Genomic DNA, 23,844 nt, shown 5'->3' with positions numbered 1-23,844 from the left:
TGACCCTCGCCGCCCCAGCCAGCATTGTAATCGATCCCCAGGTGCTGCACAGAGATCTGACCCCCACGATCAGATATCTTATCCCCTATCCTTTAGATAGGGTATAAGATGTCTAGGGGCCGAGTACCCCTTTAATGCATTGAGTGCTACCCACTTTAGCAAATATTCCAAAATTGGTGTTCAGGGATAGGTGTTTATTCATTAGTCCTCCTTTATGGACATTATGTTACTTCAAATAGTGGCCTCAGGCTTGTATAAAGAGGGCTGCTATCATTATGCTCCGGGATCCTTGTTCCACACTGCACACACCTGCTGAATGATATGCAGGCAAGAGGTATTAACCCCTTAAGGACCCAGCCATTTTACACCTCAGGACCCGGCCATTTTTTGCAATTCTGACCACTGTCACTTTAAACATTAATAACTCTGGAATGCTTTTAGTTATCATTCTGATTCCGAGATTGTTTTTTCGTGACATATTCTACTTTAACATAGTGGTAAAATTTTGTGGTAACTTGCATCCTTTCTTGGTGAAAAATCCCAACATTTTATGAAAAATTTGAAAATTTTGCATTTTTTTAACTTTGAAGCTCTCTGCTTGTAAGGAAAATGGATATTCCAAATAATTTTTTTTTAATTCACATATACAATATGTCTATTTTATGTTTGCATCATAAAATTTACGTGTTTTTACTTTTGGAAGTCACCAGAGGGCTTCAAAGTTCAGCAGCAATTTTCCAATTTTTCACAAAATTTCCAAACTCACAATTTTTCATGGACCAGTTCAGGTTTGAAGTGGATTTGAAGGGTCTTCATATTAGAAATACCCCACAAATTACCCCATTATAAAAACTGCACCCCCCAGAGTATTCAAAATGGCATTCAGTCCGCGTTTTAACCCTTTAGGTGTTTCACAGGAATAACAGCAAAGTGAAGGAGAAAATTCACAATCTCCATTTTTTACACTCGCATGTTCTTGTAGACCCAATTTTTGAATTTTTACAAGGGGAAAAAGGAGAAAATGTATACTTATATTTGTAGCCCAATTTCTCTCGAGTAAGCACATACCTCATATGTCTATGTAAAGTGTTCGGCGGGCGCAGTAGAGGGCTCAGAAGCGAAGGAGCGACAAGGGGATTTTGGAGAGTACGTTTTTTTGAAATGGTTTTTGGGAGGCATGTTGCATTTAGGAAGCCCCTATGGTGCCAGAACAGCAAAAATCCCCCACATGGCATACCATTTTGGAAACTAGACCCCTTGAGGTACGTAACAAGGAATAAAGTGAGCCTTAATACCCCACAGGGGTTTCACGACTTTTGCATATTTAAAAAAATAAAAATAAAATTTCACTAAAATGTGTTTCCCCCCAAATTTCACATTTTTGCAAGGGTTAATAGCAGAAAATACCCCCCAAACATTGTAACCCCATCTCTTCTGAGTATGGAGGTATCCCATAAGTTGACCTGAGGTGTACTATGAGTGAACTACAATGCTCAGAAGAGAAGGAGTCATATTTGGCTTTTTGAGACCAAATTTTGCTCGGGGGCATGTCGCATTTAGGAAGCCCCTATGGTGCCAGGACAGCAAAAAAAAAACACATGGCATACCATTTTGGAAACTAGACCCCTTGTGGAACGTAACAAGAAATAAAGTGAGCCTTAATACCCCCACAGGGGTTTCACGACTTTTGCATACGTAAAAAAAAAATAAAAAAAATCACTAAAATGTGTGTTTCCCCCCAAATTTCACATTTTTACAAGGGTTAATAGCAGAAAATACCCCCCAAAATTTGTAACCACATCTCTTCTGAGTATGGAGGTACCCCATAAGTTGACCTGAAGTGCACTACGGGCGAACTACAATGCTCAGAAGAGAAGGAGTCATATTTGGCTTTTTGAGAGCAAATTTTGCTCGGGGGGCATGTCGCATTTAGGAAGCCCATATGGTGCCAGGACAGCAAAATAACCCCCACATGGCATATCATTTTGGAAACTAGACCCCTTGAGGAAGGTAACAAGGAATAAAATGAGCATTTACCCCCCACTGGTGTCTGTCAAATCTTTGGAACAGTGGGCTGTACAACATTTTTAATTTGCACAGCCCACTGTTCCAAAGATCTGTCAGACACCAGTGGGGTGTAAATTCTCACTGCACCCCTCATTACATTCCGTGAGGGGTCTAGTTTCCGAAATGGGGTCACATGTGGGGTTTTGTTTTTTTTGCGTTTGTCAAAACCGCTGTAACAATCAGCCACCCCTGGCCAAATCACCTCAAATGTACATGGTGCACTCTCCCTTCTGGGCCTTGTTGTGCGCCCCCAGAGCACTTTGCGCCCACATATGGGGTATCTCCGTAGTCGGGAGAAATTGTGTTACAAATTTTGTGGGGCTTTTTTCCCCTTTACCTCTTGTCAAAATGAAAAGTATGGGGCAACACCAGCATGTTAGTGTAAAAAGTTTATTTTTTTTACACTAACATGCTGGTGTAGACCCCAACTTCACCTTTTCATAAGGGGTGAAAGGAGAAAAAGACCCCCAAGATTTGTAAGGCAATTTCTCCCGAGTACGGCGATGCCCCATATGTGACCCTAAACTGTTGCCTTGAAATACGACAGGGCTCCAAAGTGAGAGCGCCATGTGCATTTGAGGCCTAAATTAGGGACTTGCATGGGGTGGACATAGGGGTATTCTACGCCAGTGATTCCCAAACAGGGTGCCTCCAGCTGTTGTAAAACTCCCAGCATGCCTGGACAGTCAACGGCTGTCTGGCAATACTGGGAGTTGTTGTTTTGCAACAGCTGGAGGCTCCATTTTGGAAAGAGTGGCGTACCAGACGTTTTTCATTTTTATTGGGGAGGGAGGGGGGCTGTGTAGGGGTATGTGTATATGTAGTGTTTTTTACTTTTTATTTTATTTTGTAGTAGTGTAGTGTAGTGTTTTTAGGGTACAGTCACATGGGCGGGGGATTACAGCGAGTTTGAGCTGCCGCGCAAAATTTGCTGCATCGCAAACTTGCAGCCCGATACTCACTGTAAGCCCCCTGCCCATGTGAATGTACCCTGTACATTCACAGGGGGGGGACCTCCAGCTGTTGCAAAACTACAACTCCCAGCATGCCTGAGAATGTTTGGGAGTTGTGGTTTTGCAACAGCTGGAGGCACACGGGTTGGGAAACACTGAGTTAGGAAACAATGTTTCCCAACCAGTGTGCCTCCAGCTGTTGCAAAACCACAACTCCCAAACATTCTCAGGCATGCTGGGAGTAGTAGTTCGGCAACATCTTTAGAGCCAGATGTTGCCGAACTACAACTCCCAGCATGCTTGGAGTTGTAGTTTTGCAACATCTGGAGGACTACAGTTTGCAGACCACTAATATAGTGGTTCCCAATCTGTGCCCTTCCAGATGTTGCAAAACTACAACTCCCAGTATGCCAAAACTGTCCAGGCATGCTGGGAGTTGTAGTTCTGCAACATCTGAAGGGCCAGATGTTACAGAACTACAACTCCCAGCATGCCTGGACAGTAAGGGCATGCTGAGGATGTGTAGTTTTGCAACATCTGGAAGGGCACAGTGGTCTCCAAACTGTGTACCTCCAGATGTTGCAAAACTGCAACTCCCAGCATGCCCAGACGCCAAGGGCTGTCTGGGCATGCTGGGAGTTGTAGTTTACAGGGTCCTATTACAGCAATGCATGTCGCTTTACGGCGACGTGCATTGCTGTAAAGGGCCCGACCGCGGCTGAAGATCTACTCACCTGTCGCCGCCGCCGCCGTCTTCATCGTCTGGATCCGGGTCTTCAGGGACGAGGTAAGTACCGGGGCCGGTCCCCAGCACTCCCCCGTCCCCTGCCGCGTCCTCCGGTCTTCCTCCCGTCCTCTCCGGACTTTCAGGGGCCGGGCAGGGCGGGAGGAAGTAACCGCCCCCCCTCCTGCGATTGGTCGGTTAACTAACCGACAGATCGCAGGGGATCGGAGGAGGTGGCCGGCTTGCCACCTCGCTCCGATACTCCAGCATGGTCCTGGCTGTCTGCGACAGCCGGGATCATGCGAAATTACCGGGCGGTCTGGTCCCAGAGACCCGATCAGCCCGGTATCGCCGCAGATCGCAAGGGCGATTTCCCTTGCGATTTGCGGCGATCGCCGACATGGGGGGCCTACATGGCCCCCCTCGGCGTTTGCCCTGGATGCCTGCTGAAGGATTTCAGCAGGCATCCAGTTCCGATCTCTGCCCGGCGAGCGGCAGAGACAGGAAAACGCCATGACGTATGCATACGTCATGGGTCCTTAAGACCCAGGGTGTGAAGACGTATGCAAACGTCATGGGTCCTGAACAGGTTAAAGGGGTTATCCAGGAAAAAAACTTTTTTTTTTTTATATATATCAACTGGCTCCAGGAAGTTAAACAGATTTGTCAATGACTTCTATTAAAAAATCTTAATCCTTTCAGTACTTATGAGCTGCTGAAGTTGAGTTCTTCTTTTCTGTCTAAGTGCTCTCTGATGACACGTGTCTCGGGAACCGCCCAGTTTAGAAACAAATCCCCATAGCAAACCTCTTCTACTCTGTGCAGTTCCCGAGACAAGCAGAGATGTCAGCAGAGAGCACTGTTGCCAGACAGAAAAGAACAACTCAACGTCAGCAGCTAATAATTATTGGAAGGATTAAGATTTTTTTTTTTTTTTTCAAACTTTGTTTATTGAAAGGATTTTCAAAATTTTACAATTAAGGTAAACCACAATCAGGGTAATAAGACAGGTATGCAATCAAAGAGAGGGTCACACCGGACCCAACAGTCATAAAAGCAAATACGATATATAAGTCCTCGTTCGAGGGCAAACAGATCGCCGGACAACAGGCAATCACAATCCAAATTACAGTGAAATAAATTAGTACGATTGTCAGCATGGTGCAAAACACTCACTCCCACACACAGGGGCCTCCTCCACTTACCACTCCTGACATCCTTCCAACTTCCAAGCACACATACCCACACACAAAAAACAAAAACAAACAAAAAAAAATATATAAAAAGGGAAGGGGGGGGGGGGGAAGATGACATGGAGAAGCATGGAAGAGGTAATTGAGGAAGAAGAATATAGAAGCACGAGAGAATCAACCCCTGTCATCAGAAAGGCGGAGTGGGCCCAAAGTGTTGCTGAGAGAAGCCAAAGAGTACCATTCCGTATGACGGAACGGCAGTACAATTTCGTCTATTTGTGGTTTAGTGAAGTGGACAGCCAAGAAGGTGCGCCATTTAGCAAAGAATTTCCTAGCATCCCTCTCACGATGCCTCTCCGTGTCCAGTCTATCGACCTCCAAAAAGTCCTTAAGATCTTCCACCACTGACGCCAAAGACGGCAAGGCGGGTTTGATCCATTCACGTAAAATTATACGTTTAGCCACCAGGAGTATGACATGAATGAACCTGGGTAGTGACCGTAGGCCTGTCTCTTCCATAATGGATGCATCAACAGACTGGAACAGGAGAGCACGCTGTGTCAATGGTAAGCTGACTTTCCAAAACTTGGATATGTATTCCACCACCTCCCTCCAGAATAGCTGAATTTTCTCACAGGACCAGATACCATGCAGAAAGTCAGTAGCAGGTGCATTACATTTCGGGCATGACGTGATCCTGTCAGGAAATGCTGCCGAGGCCGGGATGTTAAAGCCCAGATAACCAAAGTTATCATCATTTTAAAGTAAGATTCCCGCCACCTTTCATTTATGACATTCTGCCTAACCTTTGTCCATCCTTCCAGTATGTGTTCTCTAGTCTCTGGGTCCTGCAAGATAGCTTCCCACTTGTCAAAAAGAGTGTGTTTAGAGACTCTCAAAAAGCGTTCATTGAAACATCTATACAAGGTAGAGATGGACAACTTTTTGGGCTGCGTCCCTATCAAATCCTCCAGGGGTGAGGGCCGTAATTCCGAACTCGGATCCCGGAGCCTAGAGGCACAGAAGGACATCATTTGTGACACCTGGAGAAAGTGAGAGGGAGGCATGTCCAATTGCTGTAGGAGCTCGTTTGGGGTAAACCAGCGACCTGCCTCAGGATGCATTAGTTGCCTAGCGGTGCTCAACCCTTTGCGCTTCCACTGAGTAAACAGTGCATTCTCCCTACCCTGGGGAAATTCCGGATGACCCCACAGATGTAGCCTCCCAGACAATAGAAAGGGTAGATTGTAGACCTTGCGTACTGACCGCCATGTCACTACCGTGTCCCTAATCAAGACAGAGCGTTTTATATGTGCGGGCAGGCATGATAATTTAGAATGCAAGCAGGACACCAAATTCCAGGGGGATGCGTAATCCGCCTCCACCTCAAAATTGGAGTGAAAGCTGGATGTATAAATCCAGTCCAAAACATGTCTGAATAGGCACGATAAATTGTAGCCTCGGAGATTGGGGAAACCCACTCCCCCATCCACTCGGTGAAGCATCAATTTTTGGAGGGAAATGCGAGGACGCCTGCCCGACCAGATAAAGCGAGTAAAGGCTGAATTAAGAGTGTTGATGTCCTTGTGCTTCAGGAGAATAGGTAAAGTTTGCAGATGATATAGGAGTCTAGGAAAACTAATCATCTTTACCAGGTGGCATTTGCCCAGGAAAGAGATTGGCAGGTGACTCCATTTTTGTAGTTCGTTGCAGATTTGTTGGAAAAGTGGGGGGTAATTCAAGGTATACATGGAGGACGGGGACTTCCCTATTTTGATTCCTAGATACGTGATGGAAGATTTAAGGAGCCCCTCTGGGATATTGAGTGCAGCCCAGTAGGAGGAGGATCCCGGGGTTGCCAACGACAAGAGTTCACTTTTAGATTGGTTAATTTTATATCCCGAGAAAGTCTCAAAGTGAGTCAACGTTGACATCAGGTTAGAGTAATGAGCCTTGGGATCTGCCATGAAGATAAGTATGTCATCTGCAAAGAGAGTCAATTTGACCTCCGTGTGTTGAATAGGGATACTACGATAAATCGAGGAATCCTCGAGATATCTGGCCAGAGGTTCAAGTGCTACATTAAATAATAGCGGAGAGAGTGGACATCCCTGTCTCGTCCCCTTAAAAAGGGGGAAGGAGGGGGAGAGGACACCGGACGTTAACACCCTTGCTTGTGGCGAGGAATATATACTGTGCAGAAAGGTCCGGAAGCTCCCGGTGATGTCCATCTTGTCCAGCACCATCCCAAGCCAGTCCCATTTGACGTTATCAAACGCCTAATTTGAGGTCTTGATTGATTAGCGAGATGAGGCGATAAGATTGAGGGAGTAGGGGGTCCTTACCCGGTTTCAGCAACAGTTTGATCGTGGCCGTGTTGGAGTGAAGGGGGAGAGAGCCAGTGCGCAAAACATGGTTGAAGTAGGATGTCAGAGGAGTCGCCACCTGTTCCACCAAGATCTTATAAAATTCGCCCGTGAACCCATCCGGGCCAGGTGCCTTGGAGTTGTGAAGGTGTTTGATCGCATTGCGCACCTCCTCCTCTGTAAAGTCAGCATTCAAAAGATCACGCTGATCAGGATTAAGATTTTTTAATAGAAGTAATTTACAAATCTGTTTAACTTTCTGGAGCCAGTTGATATATAAAACATTTTTATTTTCCTGGAATACCCCTTTAACTTTTCAGGGGAAATTCACAGGTTATCAACATACAATACCAATCTATTTAACATTTAACCAAAAGATCTGCAAACCACATCCACAATTTATTGTTAAATGGCCACATGGTTTTGTGGGTAAAACAGCTGTTTACCTGCAAAATCATGCAACCATAATATTCCATTTGAGTACGGCACCTACCACATGTGGCACTGTACTATAAATGTGAACCATTTTCACTGTGCACATGTCATTTATCAGGTACTTTAATAATATGTGGGGAATTGGAATTATTATTCTTAAACATTCTCCATTATGCTCCCAGGAGATGTTCTTAGTTATAATTAAATAGAAGTTAATTAGTAAGAAAAATAATGAGTATCAACATCTTAATTGTTCCTATTTCTGTAGAGCGGTCTCATCCCTCTCATCTGTGGGCCCTTTTACAGCGATAATATATGCCTTAAGATTTACTAATTGGAATCACTAAAAGGAGTAGTATTATATTTATAGCATTTGGTTTACAATAGATGTAATAATAGTTGTAATTAGAAGTTGTACTTCTTCAGGTATTAGTAGTTTGGTTCATTTCCGTACTGTACCCATACTGTTATCTTAAAACACACGTTACAGCCCGGTGAAGTGCACGGTAGCGGTAACCTCTCAACCCGCCTATCAATCCCATCCGACCTTTTCTCTGCATTAATCTAAATCAGTGTATCCCAACCAGGGTGCCTCCAGCTGTTGCAAAACTACAACTCCCAGCCAAAGGCTGTCCGGGCATGCTGGGAGTTGTAATTTTGCCACAGCAGGAGGCACCCTGGTTGGGAAACACTGATCTAAGCAGTTAAAAAGGTCAGATCTGTTGGACAGGAAATAGAGCTTGCTGCTGTGCACTTGACTGGATTATAACTCTCAATTGCAGCAGGTCTTAGAACCGAGACCCGATGCAATGTTAACTTTTGACATGTCTTGGCAACTTGTCATGTCGAAAGTTGTTTTAAGTGACACTTTAAAGGGATTATCCAGGAAAAAACTTTTTTTTTATATCAACTGGCTTCAGAAAGTTAAACAGATTTGTAAATTACTTCTATTAGAAAATCTTAATCCTTTCAGTACTTATGAGCTGCTGAAGTTGAGTTGTTCTTTTCTGTCTAAGTGCTCTCTGATGACACGTGTCTCGGGAACTGTCCACAGAGTAAAAGCAAATCCCCATAGCAAACTTCTACTACTCTGAGCAGTTCCCGAGACAAGCAGCGATGTCAGCAGAGAGCACTGTTGTCAGAAAGAAAAGAACAACTCAACTACAGCAGTCCCTGACAGCTTCTCCCCGCCCCACCAACCTTGATTGATAAATCTCTTTCTATTTGGGTATAGGGAAGGTTCTATGAATTAACCTCTTCAGGACGCAGGGCGTATGGATACGCCCTGCATCCCGAGTCCTTAAGGACGCAGGGCGTATCCATACGCCCGTGGGGAATCCGGCCCCACCGCTAGCCGGTTGGGGACCGGATGCCTGCTGAAATCGTTCAGCAGGCATCGCGGCATATCGCCCATGGGGGTCATGATGACAATTCAGCTCAGCGATCTACGGCAGATTCCGGGTCAATCGGGTCTCCAGTGACCCAGAATTACAGGCTGTTTAGTGCCGTCTCTGACGGCCCCGAACAGCCATAGCCAGCAGGGGCGAGGTGGCACTGGTGCCACCTCACGATCGTCCTGATTCGTCGGCCGGTTTACCGGACGACCAATCAGGGCACCTGCTGCGGGTGTCACTCCCGCAACCCGCTCCGCCCCTCTTCCGGAGCATGTGAGCGGGTGCGGGAAGAGGACCCCGGCAGCTGGGGACCCCGATCCCCGGCATCCCTGTTGGGATCGGGGCCCCAGGAGCGGCGGTGACGGCGGCGAGGGACTGACCTGGGGAGCAGAAGTTGGAGATGAGTGACAGCCTCCTGCTGTTGCTTAGCAACAGCTCCCAGCATGCCAAAAAGGCATGCTGGGAGCTGTAGTTATGCAACAGCAGGAGGCAGACCACCACAACTCCCAGCATTACCTTATAGGCATCCTGGGACTTATAGTTTTGCAACAGCTGGAGGCACATTTTTTCTATGGAAAAGTGTACCTTCAGCTGTTGTACAACTCCCAGCATGCACAAACAGCCAAAGTGCATGCTGGGAGTTGTAGTGGTGCATATACTGGTTGCATAACTACAACTCCCAGCATGCCCGTTGGCTGTCGGTGACTGCTGAGAGTTGTAGTTTTGCAACAGCTGAAGGCACACTGGTTGTGAAACTCAGAGTTTTTTTTTACCTAACTCAGTGTTTCACAACCAGTGTGCCTCCAGCTGTTGCAAAACTACAACTCCCAGCATGCACTGATAGACCGTACATGCTTGGAGCTGTAGTTTTGCAGCAGCTGGAGGCACACTGGTTGTAAAACACTGGGTTAGGTCACAAACTCAGTGATACATAACCAGTGTGCCTACAGCTGTTGAAAAACTTAAACTCTCAGCATGTACAGTCTGTCAGCGCATGCTGGGAGTTGTAGTTTTGCAACAGCTGCATGTTCCCCCCCCCCCCCCCCCCCAATGTGAATGTACAGGGTACACTCACATGGGCGGAGGTTTACAGTGAGTATCCGGCTGCAAGTTTGAGCTGCGGCAAATTTTCTGCCACAGCTCAAACTGCCAGCGAGAAACTATTGTGAACCCCCGCCCATGTGACTGTACCCTAAAAACACTACACTACAATAACACACAATAAAATAAAAAGTAAAAAACACTACATATACACATACCCGTACACAGCCCCCCTCCCCTCCCCAATAAAAATGAAAAACGTCTGGTACGCCACTGTTTCCAAAACGGAGCCTCCAGCTGTTGCAAAACAACTACTCCCAGTATTACCAGACAGCCACTGACTGTCCAGGCATGCTGGGAGTTTAGCAACAGCTGGAGGCACCCTGTTTGGGAATCACTGGCGTAGAATACCCCTATGTCCACCCCTATGCAAGTCCCTAATTTAGGCCTCAAATGGGCATGGTGCTCTCACTTTGGAGCCCTGTCGTATTGCAAGGCAACAGTTTAGGGTCACATATGGGGTATCGCCGTACTCGGGAGAAATTGTGTTACAAATTTTGGGGGTATTTTCTGCTTTTACCCTTTTTAAAAATGTAAATTTTTTGGGAAAACAAGCATTTTTGGTAAATAAAATTTTTTTTTTTTACATATGGAAAAGTCGTGAAACACCTGTGGGGTATTAAGGTTCACTTTACCCCTTGTTACGTTCCCCGAGGGGTCTAGTTTCCAAAATGGTATGCCATGTGGGGTTTCTTTTGCTGTTCTGGCACCATAGGGGCTTCTTAAATGCAACATGCCCCCAGAGCAAAATTTGCTTTCAAAAAGAGAAAAGAGAAATTGGGCTTCAAATTTTTGGGAGGTATTTTCTGCTATTACCCTTTTTAAAAATGTAAAATTTTTGGGAAGCCAAGCATTTTAGGGAAATTTTTTTACATTTTTTTTTACATATGCAAAAGTCGTGAATCACCTGTGGGGTATTAAGGTTCACTTTACCCCTTGTTATGTTCCCCAAGGGTTCTAGTTTCCAAAATGGTATACCATGTGTTTTTTTTTTTTTTTGCTATTCTGGCACCATAGGGGCTTCCTAAAGGTGACATGCCCCCCAAAAACCATTTGTCGCTCCTTCCCTTCTGAACCCTCTACTGCGCCCGCCGAACACTTTACATGGACATATGAGGTATGTCCTTACTCGAGAAAAATTGGGTTTCAAATACAAGTAAAATTTTTCTCCTTTTTACCCCAATTCAAAAATTGGGTCTACAAGAACATGCGAGTGTAAAAAATGAAGATTGTGAATTTTCTCCTTCACTTTGCTGCTATTCCTGTGAAACACCTAAAGGGTTAAAACGCTGACTGTCATTTTGAATACTTTGGGGGTGCAGTTTTTATAATGGGGTCATTTGTGGGGTATTTCTAAGATGAAGACCCTTCAAATCCACTTCAAAACTGAACTGGTCCCTGAAAAATAGTGAGTTTGAAAATTTTGTGAAAAATGTGAAAATTGCTGCTGAACTTTGAAGCCCTCTGGTGTCTTCCAAAAGTAAAAACTCATCAATTTTATGATGCAAACATAAAGTAGACATATTGTATATGTGAACCAAAAAAAATTATTTTGAATATCCATTTTCCTTACAAGCAGAGAGCTTCAAAGTTAGAAAAATGTTAAATTTTAAATTTTTCATCAAATTTTGGGATTTTTCACCAAGAAAGGATGCAAGTTACCACAAAAATTTACCACTATGTTAAAGTAGAATATGTCACGAAAAAACAATCTCGGAATCAGAATGATTACTGAAAGAATTCCAGAGTTATTAATGTTTAAAATGACAGTGGTCAGAATTGCAAAAAATGGCCTTAAGGAGTCCTTAAGGTGAAAAAGGGCTAAGTCCTTAAGGGGTTAAAGGGGTACTTTGGTGGAAAACTTCTTTTTTTTTTTTTTAAATCAACTTGGGCCAGAAAGTTAAACAAATTTGTAAATTACTTCTATTAAAAAATTCTTAATCCTTCCAGTAGTTATTAGCTGCTGAATACTACAGAGGAAATTCTTTTCTTTTTGGATTTCTTTTCTGTCTCGAGTACAGTGCTCTCTGATGACACCTCTGTCCATTTTAGGAACTGTCCAGAGCAGCATATGTTTGCTATGGGGATTTTCTCCTGCTCTGGACAGTTCCTGACATGGACAAAGGTGTCAGAAGAGAGCACTGTGTTCGTGACAGAAAAGAAATCCAAATAGAAAAGAAACTGTGCAGAGCAGGAGAGGTTTGCTATGGGGATTTGTTCCAGCTCTGGGCTTCTCCTGACATGGACAGAGGTGTCAGCAGAGAGCACTGTGGTCAGACTAGAAAGAACTACACAACTTTCTCAGTAGTATACAGCCGCTACTAAGTACTGGAAGGATTTAGATTTTTTTTTAATAGAAGTAATTTACAAATCTGTTTAAACTTTCTGGCACCAGTTGATCAGGAAAAAAATGGTTTTCCACCGCAGTACCTCTTTAAAGTTTAGGATACTTCCATTATATACTTCCATATACAAATTTATTTTTGGGGGACACTGGGAAAAAAAAGTTGCTTTCATCTTAAGTTCCATTTTCAAGAATCAGTCCCCCTAGTTGTTAGTTGGTTGCCTTGTAGACCAATGTCAGGCTTAGTTTGCTATTGGGTCTGCAGATCAAAGGTGTGAAACACTTGTAACAGTACTTCAGCAGCAATGCCATATTTTGCAGAATAATATAGCTTTTACCGGCCAGCAACCCCTCAATATTTCTGTCTTAAAGGGTAGCTCTCATCAAAAAAACTTTTGATATATTATATATTAATGTATGCAGAATAACTTTACAATTGCATGTTATTAAAAAATATTATATTATTTCTATTTAATTTTCCACTTTGAAGAAATGACCACTAGGGGTCTCCCTACCAGTCCTGGCAGCAAGCATTTCAGACTCATGCTGGAGTCCTAAACACTACGAGCTGCCAGTCTGCTTTGTTCACAAAGGAGAACACTCAGAGCTGCCAGCCTGCTTTGTTCACAGCCTGTTTGGCTGTGAACAAAGCAGGCTGGCAGCTCTGAGTGTTTAGGACTCCAGCATGAGTCAGAAATGCTTGCTGACAGGACTGATTGGGAAAAATACAATAGAAAGAAGCATATTTTTCATTAACATGCTATTGGAAAGTTATTCAACATTCATTAATCTAAAATATAATCAAAAGTTTATTTGATGAGAGGTACCCTTTAAAGCTCAGTGAGAAATATGTAAAAAAATAACATTATAGCACATGAAGGTTCTAGGTCACATGATCTGCTCGCAGTTATAAAACATGCAGTTCTAAGTGGAAAATATTGACTATGCATTAATATATCCTGTAACCTACCAGTTTCCATTGTGCTATTTATATGACATTTGGCGCAGAACATGTATGTGTAAGGGGGGTGACAAATGTCCCCCCTTTGGCACAATATGATTTTGGTGGATCGCATGGACCACAGCCTTGATCAGATAATGCATGAAACATTTTTGTGTCTTAGCAGACAAGAATAAAAACTATTAGTCCAATAGCTGGTGAGAATCGGTGCCGTCCTTTACTGTCAATAATTTAATGCCAAAACAATCAAAGGATTTATGTGGTTTTTTTTTCACGTAACTTTGGCGCATCTTCTCCCCTGTCATTTTTACAACTTTCTCAAAATCACACGGTCCTGTGTGTGATTTTAACTTTAGTCAGTAATTCATCATTTGCGCCAAGAAAGTAATTCATCATTTGCGCCAAGTTTTTTTTTTTGGCGCAAATCACTGCCAAGAAATTTTGCACATGGAAAACACACTTAGCAATGTAAAGGCGTCAAAATACATTAAAACATTTTTTTAGTGAAAGCAGCGACGCCTCCGGGGCTGCTCAATACTATCCTGTGACATAGTTGTCTCTGAGGAACCTTCACCCTCCGTTGAGCCAGCATTGGACATGGCCGCACAGGTTCAGGAAAGGTAAGCACTAAAGCAGTGGTCTCCAACCTGCGGACCTCCAGATGTTGCAAAACTACAACTCCCAGCATGCCCGGACAGCCGTTGGCTGTCCGGGCATGCTGGGAATTGTAGTTTTGCAACATCTGGAGGTCCGCAGGTTGAAGACCACTGCACTAAAGTAACCCAAAAAAAATAAAACTACTCAAGTTGAAAATAAAATCCATTTCACATGGTGACTATAAACCCCACAAAAGAAAATATCTCACGTCGCTTGCTGATATACTGCAGGAGGGACCCCGAAATGGCTGCTCTACCGGATAAAATACGCTGGGGGAGATTTATCAAAACCTGTGCAAAGGAAAAGTTGCCCAGTTGCCCATAGCAACCAATCAGATTGCTTCTTTCATTTTGCAGAGGCCTTGTTAAAAATGAAAGAAGCGAGCTGATTGGTTGCTATGGGCAACTGGGCAACTTTTCCTCTGGACAGGTTTTGACAAATCTCCCCCACACTGTCCTCTGTGGCGGTAAGTTCTGTGTAAAAGGCGCTGTGAACAGCTGATTTCAACACTTGAGCCAAAATGACAAATGATAAATTTGGGGCATGTCCACGAAAAAACCAAAGTGAAAAAAAAAGGGTAAAAAGAAACTTTTCAATAGGTAAAATTGATAAATACCCCCCCAATGTACACAGGGAAGAAGAAGAGGGGAATCAGAAATGAACTTCTTGTGTGGTTCAATAGACACAGTATAAGGTTGTACAATGATGGCATTATGCAGGTTTTCACATGTATTTATACTTGGATACACCCTCATTCATATACATATATCAACACTCTATACCTACAGTATCAAGGGAGCGGCTGAACACTTGAGTTTTTCCAGATGTCTTCTCATGCCCCTGAAAGGTCCTCATTAGAGATGAGCGAACTTACAGTAAATTCGATTCGTCACGAACTTCTCGGCTCTGCTGTTGTTGACTTTTCCTGCATAAATTAGTTCAGCTTTCAGGTGCTCCCGTGGGCTGGAAAAGGTGGATACAGTCCTAGGAGACGCTTTCCTAGGACTGTATCCACCTTTTCCAGCCCACCGGAGCACCTGAAGGCTGAAGTAATTTACGCAGGAAAAGTCATCAACTGCCGAGCCGAGAAGTTTGTGACGAATCGAATTTACTGTACGTTCGCTCATCTCTAGTCCTCATGTTAGAGGTCAAGGAGAACACTGCCCCCTGCTGCCTAGTTATTTGTCGTAATGACAACATTCGGGAGAGGTGGGCTACTGTCGACAACAACACTCTGTGTAATCCAAGGTCTAAACTCTTGTACCCGTCAGTGCTATAGTAGAGATCTAACCCTGTAATGGGCCTTCTGGAAACCACCATGAAAAAACTTAAAGGGGTACACCCCTGGAAATTTTTTTTTTTTTTTTTAATAATCATCTGGTGCCAGAAAATTAAACAGATTTGTAAATTACTTCTATTTAAAAATCTTAATCCTTCCAGTACTTATCAGCTGCTGTATGTTCCTTTTCTTTTTGAATTTCCTTTCTGTCTGACCACAGTGCTCTCTGCTGACACCTCTGTCCATGTCAGGAACTGTTCAGAGCAGGATAGGTTTCCTCTGGGGATTTTCTCCTACTCTGGACAGTTCCTAAAATGGACAGAGGTGTCAGCAGAGAGCACTGTGGTCAGACAGAAAGGAAATCCAAAAAGAAAAGAACTTCCTCTGGAACATACAGCCGCTGATAAGTACTGGAAGGATTAAGATTTTTAAGTAATGTACAAATCTGTTTAACTTTCTGGAGCCAGCTGATTTAAAAATGTTTTCCAGCAGAGTACCCCTTTAAGAAAACTTCCTCCAATATCTTGATGTCTGATTTATACACTATAGCATAATATCCTAAATGTCTATGAGAAAAGACAAATGTTATTCGAGTCAGCGGATAAGGGGGAACTGACGGCTCCAAACAGGGTATAACATTTTCTTCTGTAACAATGACTATTGCTTGTTCGGTAGAGGTAGGTGGATATAGCAGTCATATACAATTGTAGGTGACAATAGAGAGGGGTATTTTAATGACGTGTACCGACTGCACAACTGTGGTCTGCAAATACGAAACGACTGGAGCACAAAGAAGTTACTACAAAACACAACACAACAAATAAATAAAATAGTGGACTCTATAATAATAAAAAAAAAAAAAATACCTACTGAAACGCTAGATTAGACCAATAACTAACAGCGAGGACTTTTTGTGGGCAACAGATACTTCACATAGCGCTTAATTCCGGACATTCAGACAGCACTGATACTATAAGTAATCTGGACTGAGTTGGCATCCGCAGGGAATGTATATGGAAGGTACTATACAGAACAGTGAACAGTGAAGGTACCATACAGAACAGTGTTTCCCAACCAGTGTGCCTCCAGCTGTTGTAAAACTACAACTCCCAGCATGCCCGGACAGCCTTTGGCTGTCTGGGCATGCTTGGAGTTGTAGTTTTGCCACAGCTGGAGGTGCACCAGTTGGGAAGCACTGGTACAGAACCTAACCACACAGAACAGTGATGGTACCATACAGAACAGTGTTTCCCAACCATGTACCGGGGTTTCCCAACTGGTGCGCCTCCAGCTGTTGCAAAACTGCAACTTCCAGTATTCCCGAACAGCCTTCAGTTGTGCGAGCATGCTGGGAGTTGTGGTTTTGCCACAGCTGGAGGTGCACCAGTTGGGAAACACCGGTACAGAACCTAACCATACAGAACAGTAAAGGTACCATACAGAACAGTGTTTCCCAACTAGTGTGCCTCCAGCTGTTGCAAAACTACAACTCCCAGCATATGGAAGGTACCATACAGAACAGTGAAGGTACCATACAGAACAGTGTTTCCCAACAAGTGTGACTCCAGCTGTTGCAAAACTACAACTCCCAGCATATGGAAGGTACCATACAGAACAGTGAAGGTACCATACAGAACAGTGTTTCCCAACAAGTGTGACTCCAGCAGTTGCAAAACTACAACTCCCAGCATGCCCGGACAGCCTGCGGCTGTCCGGGCATGCTTAGAGTTGTAGTTTTGCCACAGCTGGAGGTGCATCAGTTGAGAAACACTGGTACAGAACCTAACCATACAGAACAGTGATGGTACCATACAGAACAGTGTTTCCCAACCATGTACCGGTGTTTCCCAACTGGTGTGCCTCCAGCTGTTGCAGAACTACAACTTTCAGTATTCCCGAACAGCCTTTGGCTGTGCGAGCATGCTAGGAGTTGTAGTTTTGCCACAGCTTGAGGTGCACTAGTTGGTAAACACCGGTACAGAACAATACAGACCAGTGAAGGTACCATACAGAACAGTGTTTCCCAACTAGTGTGCCTCCAGCTGTTGCAAAACAACAATTCCCAGCATATGGAAGGTACCATACAGAACAGTGAAGGTACCATGCAGAACAGTGTTTCCCAACTAGTGTGCCTCCAGCTGTTGCAAAACAACAACTCCCAGCATATGGAAGGTACCATACAGAACAGTGAAGGTACCATGCAGAACAGTGTTTCCCAACCATGGTGCTTCCAGCTGTTGCGAAACTACAACTCCCAGCTGGGAGTTGTAGTTTTGCCACAGCTGCAGGTGCACCGGTTGGGAAACACTTGTACCGAACCTAACTCTATCCCTGACAAATACATATGTGCTTAGCTCATAAATGATGTAATGTTTCTCTATAGTATTAAAGAGGTTCTCTGCAGTTTATCTATGTCCAGGCTTCTTGTGCACACTAATACAGTATTCCAATGCCAGTATATACACTGGCTGGATATCAATCTATCTTACAGAAATAGTGATTGTATTGTTATTAATGAAGATATCTAACAACCCCAGGGAAGAACTTGTGAATGGATGAAGTCATGGAGGAGGATGTGGCTGCTTCAATGTAATTCCTGCTAACAGTGAGACAATAATAGCATTATTCATGTATGCTGATATATCTGGACAGAGTCATAGCTAGGCTTTTCTTCACCCAGGGCGAGGATTTACTCTGCCCATGTCTTGTTGGCGCACCCACCTTGCCCCAATTCCGTCTGCAGTTCGGTTCCCCCAGTACTGGTTGTTTAGCAGCAATCTTTGGCGGCGTCTCTCACCTGTGCTCCAGTTATATCCGAACCTCCATTCTGGGTTTCTACCACTTTGGTTGATTTTGCGTTGGCATTTGTATGAAGCAGAGTCCTTTGTGTGTGTATAATCTGTTGCTGCGCTGTGAGCTGCGGGAATTCCTCACATCTGCTGACACCGACAGTTTGCTGCCCAGAGAGTCAACAAGCCATCCAAAAATGCAATCTCTTAATCACGTCGCTCCTAATGGTAGTATCCCAGTGCAAGACGAAATGTCTCTTCATTTCAGAAGATCAGGGGTTTACGCACATAAAAAAAAAAAAAGTATACAGACAAAGAGAGTGAAACCTGCAGCGCACTATATCATTTTTTCCAGCTTGATGTTGAATGAATATCGACTGTTAAACAACACCGATCAATGTCCTCAGTGTAGCATGAAAACTGCTCAGGACAGAGAACAAATTGGAATAAACCACAGTGGAAATAGCAGAGAAGGACAGATTAACTACTGATATGAGACACGTTCCTTCCCCTCCAATGGTAACAAGCTAAGACCATGTTCACACTCTTGTTGTGCTTTGGTAAATGGGCCAGTCCCATCAAAATGACGGGAGCTGAGTGGAGAAAAAAAACAGTGCATGGCGAATTTTTTTTTCTCCACTTAACTTTGGTAAAAATACCGGATCCCTGATGATCAATTCAGATCAATGAGATCCGTCGGGGCCTGGCGGTGTTAGTTGTGCTCCGTTCTGGGTCCTTACGGTGCAAAAAAACATTAAAAATAAATTAAAAAGAGCCCAACTGATCCAGAACGAGTCAGAGCACAAAGGCAACATGAACCTAGCCTAACCATTCGTAACTATTTCCAAGACTATAGATATGATAGCACTAATGACAATACTTCTCCACAACAAACAAATTAAATCTAAGAAAATATATTTTTTTAAATACATAAATACACAGGTTGGTTGTGTAAATTTTTAAAGAGGTTTTCACTTGTTAAAGAGTTACTCCGCGGCTCAGCGTTTGGAACAAACTGTTCGGAATGCTGGAGCAGGCGCCAGGAGCTTGTGACATCATAACCCCGCCCCCTCGTGACGTCACACTCCCTTCCCATAGACTTGCATTCAGGTGGCGGGGCGTGACATCACGAGGGGCGGGGCTATGACGTCACAAGCTTCCAGCAACAGCTACAGCATTCGGAACAGTTTGTTCCTAACGCTGAGCAGTGGAGTACCCCTTTAAGTCATCTCCAGGTCATAAATACCCCAAGGAATAAATGGGCATTGACAGTGGATGCTACAATTAACCATCTACTTACACATAAGGCAGGGTCGTCATATAGCACTTTGGTCAGTATTTTCAGCCAAAACCAGAAGTGGAGCAAGCACAGAGAAAAACTGAAAAGGAAGGATTTGCACCTTTTTCTGTGTTTTGGACCCAATCCCAAATACTGACAAAAATACAATGTAATGTTACAACTGGACCCTATAGATCCCTATCGTGCAGTTCAGATTCTAAGTAAGGGTATGTTCCCATAGAGTTTCCAAAGAGTATAATTTAGATGTTTCTGAAAAGGAAATCTGCAGTTCAATGGAAACCGGGGGTTACAGATCACAGTCACGTCGGCACACGGCCCCGCCTCTAAAACTCACTGCCGCTGGAAAGCCCTGTGTGTATAGTGAGCAAGGAATACGCAGCGTATTTCCCGCTGCTGCCGTAAATTTTGCGCAGCGTGAAATCCACTGCGTATACGCCCTGTGGGAACACACCCTAAAGGAGTACTTCAGTGGAAAACTTTTTTTTTCATATCAACTGGCTCCAGAACCTGGAGACAGATAGGGAGTGGTTTTTAAAAGAAATTAGGTCTGTTTTTCTTTTCCTGGATAACCCTTTAACTACATGATTTTTCTTCTCCATTCATATGGAAAACCTACAGGAATATTCCGTCTGACAAAGCAGTGGCATATCGCTAGAATATTCCATTACTTTATGAAAAAATGTGAAGGGGCCACAGTGCTGGATCAGTGCTACGACCCATTTACTCTTGAGTTTGGTAGGGGGTCCCAGAGGTAAGACCTTGCGCCAATTATAAAGTGATATACCATCACTTTTCGAGATGAGAGTCCCCCTTTAATTCTGGATTATGGTCTGCTGATCCTGCAGAGCATTGCATTGTAGGAGCTCAGATTCACGTGGGATAGATCAATAACACTGCACCCATAGGTCTGCGCCGTACCTCCTTTTAACTTCAGTACAAAAAGTTTTTTCCCCACGTATTTTGCATGAATCCATGAGAAAGTATCACATGCTGTTTTATTCAGAATGCTTATATAAATGGAATAGGATTCATTGCCATGAGACACACATGATGTTCCCCAGTTAGCTGGAATATCTTCTGCTATTCCATACAAAGGCAACAATCAATGATTCGTCACAAGATAGAACAGATATATTTCACTTAATCCCTGGACACGGCTCATCTTTCACCGGATCAAGTAACTCTAATAGAGTTCAATGCAATAAACCAGGACAGTCAAGGTGATAAAATCCACTACTCTGGTCTTAACTATCACTTCCATGCCATGTTCACACAGTGGAATATTCTGCTCGGAATTATCGCTGCAGTAGAGTCCCATTGATTTCAATGGGATTTTGCTACTCTGTGCACATGGCGGAATTTCCGCAGCAGAGTTTCTGCAGCAAAAATAAGAGTAAGTTCCCCCCCCCCTCCCCCTCGCCCTAACCATAGCGGCAGAAAATATGCAGCAATTCCACATCGAAAACCTGCACCTAATTGTGCAAATTGTGGAGCCCATTCAATGCAGATTTTTCGTGCAGATTATCAAAAATTTTATTAAAAAAAGAAGCAAAACAGAAAGAGGATCTTTTGTGGATTTTGGCTTCCACGTTGAAAGTCAGTGGTAAAAGTCTCCTACAAATCTGCAGACTTTTCGGACACTAATATCGACGTGGGTGCTGTGGATTAAAAATCCACACTGGGGGTAAATTTTTTCGATTTTGTGCACATTTTGTAAAGGGGTTTATCTTGCCTTATTAAATGATGACCTGTTCTCAGGATAGGCCGGTGTTTCCTAACCAGGGTGCCTCCAGCTGTTGCCAAACTACAACTCCCAGTAGCCTTCGGCTGTCCGGGCATGCTGGAAGTTGTAGTTAGGCAACAGCTGGAGGCACCCTGGTTAGGAAACACTGGGATAGGCCATCAAGGCTGTCCAGGCATGCTGGAAGTTGTAGTTTGGCAACAGCTGGAGGCACCCTGGTTGGAAAACACTGGGATAGGCCATCAATCTTAGATGCTTTTTAAGGGGCTGTAAGGCTGGTACAAGCACTGCTGGCACTTTAAAGGGGTATTCCAGGAAAAAACTTTATTTTTCTTATATCAACTGGCTCCAGAAAGTTAAACAGATTTGTAAATAACTTCTATTAAAAAATCTTAATCCTTTCAATAATTATCAGCTGCTGAAGTTGAGTTGTCCTTTTCTGTCTGGCAACAGTGCTCTCTGCTGATATCTCTGCCTGTCTCAGGAACTGCACAGAGTAGAAGAGGTTTGCTATGGGGATTTACTTCTAAACTGGGCGGTTCCCGAGACACGTGTCATCGGAGAGCACTTAGACAGAAAAGAACAGCTCAACTTCAGCAGCTCATAAGTACTGAAAGGATTAAGATTTTTTTTTTTTTTTACTAGAAGTAATTTACAAATCTGTTTAACTTTCCGGAGCCAGTTGATATATAAAAAAAAGTTTTTTCCTAGAATACCCCTTTAAAATTTACTTTGCACTATTGGCACTGGCACTGGTATTTATTTCTTAAATACAATAAATAGTTTTTCACCATATTCCGGATTACAATGTCCCTCTTTATTTCATATAAAGAGGTACTGTAACTACTACAGGGAGCAGGGGTAACTTGAAGGCTACAGAACTTACTATATAGAACTATTTAAAGGGGTATTCCAGGAAAAAACTTTTTTATATATATCAACTGGCTCCAGAAAGTTAAACAGATTTGTAAATTACTTCTATTAAAAAAATCTTAATCCTTTCAGTACTTATGAGCTTCTGAAGTTAAGGTTGTTCTTTTCTGTCTAAGTGCTCTCTGATTACACCTGTCTCAGGAAACGCCCAGTTTAGAAGAGGTTTGCTATGGGGATTTGCTTCTAAACTGGGCGTTTCCCGAGACACGTGTCATCAGAGAGCACTTAGACAGAAAAGAACAACTCAACTTCAGCAGCTCATAAGTACTGAAAGGATTAATATTTTTTAATAGAAGTAATTTACAAATCTGTTTAACTTTCTGGAGCCAGTTGATATATAAAAAAAAAAGTTTTTTCCTGGATAACCCCTTTAAATATCTGATATAATTCAGTACCAATGGAATCAGTAGGCACGTTACATTGTACAGACACCCACACATTCCCACAGAAACCACTGAAATGCAGAAGATGCCACTTTGGCCACCTAAACCTCAAGCTATGTGGTGTGCGGCTGCATACTGGCAGATGCCCCAGAACGGGATGTATTCTGGAAAATATATATATATATTTTTTTTTTGAAGAGCTGGCAGCAGCTGAGAGGAAATGAGGAAGCAATGACTGTGTTATTATCTGGAAGAGGAGGAAATGCTGAGCAGCAGCTTAGAGCACATGTACAGGCTGCAGAAGTGCTGGCTAGGGAAATATCGCATTATCAGTGCTCTGCAAGGACAGGTCATTTCACAAGTTATTTATCATGTGCTCCTTGGCCAAAATAGAAAACCGGGGTGATCAACTAGTTCAGTTCTGTCCAAGCCGATGTTGTAAGGAAGTACATTCGGGCCAATTCTTGTTAAAACCGCAATGTCAACAATAGGCTCTAATGGAAAATGAGAGGAAGAAGAAAATCCTCGTAGGCCTGGATCCAGTCCACAGGTATTCAAGCCACAAAGACAGTAGTGATATATGATGATTTTGTGATATATGATGATGAAGGTAGAGGAAAAAACGACCCTTTAAGTGGCGCTGCTGTGTCCAGTAAGAATTGAAGTCCAAACCAGAGACATTTCAAAACACTGGAGTGGTTTATTTGAAAGCATAAAACAATAAAAGATAAGGATGACGCGTTTCGGGGGAGCCACCCCCTTCCTCAGATCACAGTGATCATCTCTTCTCCTGGGACCCTGGGCATAGCAGCTGTTCCTCATCCTATTGGTTACCACAATGTAGCAAGGTGTATACACCGGCACCGCCAGACAAATAGATATCCTGCCGTGATCAACTTCCAAGTTTTGAGCACCTGTGTGCACAGACTTCCCCTTCAGGCAATGCTAGGTAGTGCTCACGCATATGACAGTTCCATATAGACAGATCGACTTCAAAAGGTATGAAGAAACAACGGAGCACATACCATATTTAAGATGCCTTCATTATCTTTATTGCTTCATTTCGGGGTAAGCGGTAAGAGGGTCGGGAGGGTGGACGGGTGCTTCGGGGGAACCTCGGCAACGGTCCATATCACAATTGAATGCGCTTCATCAGACCCTGATGAAGTGCGTTCAAGCGTGATACGGACGTTGCCAGAGAAAGACTTCTATATAAAAATCGTA

The 23,844-nt window shown here is 43.6% G+C and overlaps 1 protein-coding gene and 1 long non-coding RNA gene across 11 annotated transcripts in view; one reads left to right on the top strand and one right to left on the bottom strand.

The window, feature by feature from the left end:
* Positions 1–23,844, bottom strand: part of IQSEC1 (IQ motif and Sec7 domain ArfGEF 1) — an 830,222-nt gene that overhangs the window by 125,074 nt on the left and 681,304 nt on the right. The window lies entirely within an intron of this gene.
* Positions 1–23,844, top strand: part of LOC130275789 (uncharacterized) — a 75,292-nt gene that overhangs the window by 9,746 nt on the left and 41,702 nt on the right. Inside the window, exon 1 of one of the 2 annotated variants that reach the window (XR_008844900.1) lies at positions 14,604–14,661. The exons of the other annotated variant lie outside the window; for it this stretch is intronic. This is a non-coding gene — a long non-coding RNA (uncharacterized LOC130275789). Of the gene's footprint in view, positions 1–14,603; positions 14,662–23,844 lie in introns of those variants that run through there. 2 annotated transcript variants of the gene reach the window in all.

The sequence above is a fragment of the Hyla sarda genome, chromosome 6 (genome assembly GCF_029499605.1).
Source record: "Hyla sarda isolate aHylSar1 chromosome 6, aHylSar1.hap1, whole genome shotgun sequence".
NCBI classification, from domain to species: domain Eukaryota; kingdom Metazoa; phylum Chordata; class Amphibia; order Anura; family Hylidae; genus Hyla; species Hyla sarda.
This window is presented reverse-complemented; position numbering and strand designations above follow the sequence as displayed.